Here is a 1,419-nt window from a genome sequence, read left to right as displayed (position 1 = left end):
GCCCAACAGCTAAAGTACATATATACACATGTTTATATATATATATATGTATATATATATATATATATATATAAAGAGAAAGTTGAACAGTGAATAATATCCAAATTCACTGCACTTATAGATGATGGCGACGAAACTCATTGAAAGCTGTCAAATACATAAAAGACCAGTAGAAAGATGAGGAAAAAGAGACAATAGAAAGGGTTAATCTGATTAAAACATAATACATATATGTGTGAAATACAATGAAATTCCTTTGTACAACTAATATACACTACAGAAACGAATGCCTGGAGAGTAAAATAGGCTCTGTTAGGAGTGGGTACCAAGGGAGAGGAAGGGGGGAAGGAGAGAGTGAGGGAGATGAATATGGTTGAAGTACTGTATACACATGTATGAAAACAGGATGAGACTTGTTGGCATTGTTTTAAGCAGGGAGTGGGGAAGGGGGTGTGGGAGACTAAGAGACAAATAATAGAGAGCAACAGAAGTTGATCAGGGTACGTTGCAGGTATGAAAATGTCACAATGAAACCCCTTTATGCAACTAATACCTATATATGCTAAATAAAATACGCGAAAGAGAGAGAGAATTTCCAGTTTCCCACCTAGTCCCTCTCTGTAGACTGAGCCTTCTGAAAAGGAGCCCTCTCCTATCTGAACACACTTAATGGTTCACAATGTGTACTCCCGTCCGCGGTAACATTCTTCTGTCTTCAGCCAGGCTTCTCAACAAGGAGGCCTATTATCCCCGTTGTAAAAATGAGAAAACAGACTCAACATTTCACTCATTTGTCCAAGCTCAGACATAGCAAAGCTAGGATTTCAACCTAAGACTCCAAACTCCAAGCTTGGAATTCCTGCTTCGCTATCAGCTTAAGTTTTGCCTCCCTGTGCTGGACTAGGGCAGTGGGAATTAAATAAAGTAATAGTTAAACGTGGGGGGTGTGGGGGGGAACAAGGCCCAAGTGTTAGAGCACCCAAGTCTGAGGCCGTGGGTTCAATCCCCAGTCCTGCAGAAAAATAACAAAATGAAATAAAAATAAAAGGAGGTTTCCGTCGCAATGAGTGCTCAATAAATGGTGGAAAGGGGAAACTGAGGTCAAGGATAAGTAAATGGCCTCCTTCCAAAATCAAACAAGAACGTGCAGGCTGCGGATACCGTTTTAGGCCAGTCCCAGACTCTCCTAACTGGGAAAGCTGCCTCGGCCACCTTGGAAGCGCTCCAGACCCCGGCATGTATCGCTCCAGGCCCCCAAGTCTCTCCACCGAGCAAGGCGGCGGCCCCAAGCGCCACCACGTGGCAGAAGAAGGCACTGGGCACGGCCTTGGGGGCGTGGTCGCGGGGCGGGGCCACAGCGCGCCGCGGTCGCGGGAGGATGACGTTCTCCGAGAGCGCCCGGCTCTGTGTGTGTGTGTG

The sequence above is a fragment of the Dipodomys spectabilis genome, unplaced genomic scaffold, assembly GCF_019054845.1.
Source record: "Dipodomys spectabilis isolate Male_0828 unplaced genomic scaffold, ASM1905484v1 ptg000118l, whole genome shotgun sequence".
In the NCBI taxonomy this organism is placed as follows: Eukaryota; Metazoa; Chordata; class Mammalia; order Rodentia; family Heteromyidae; genus Dipodomys; species Dipodomys spectabilis.
The sequence above is the reverse complement of the archived record's forward strand: the minus strand, read 5'-3'. Positions refer to the sequence as shown.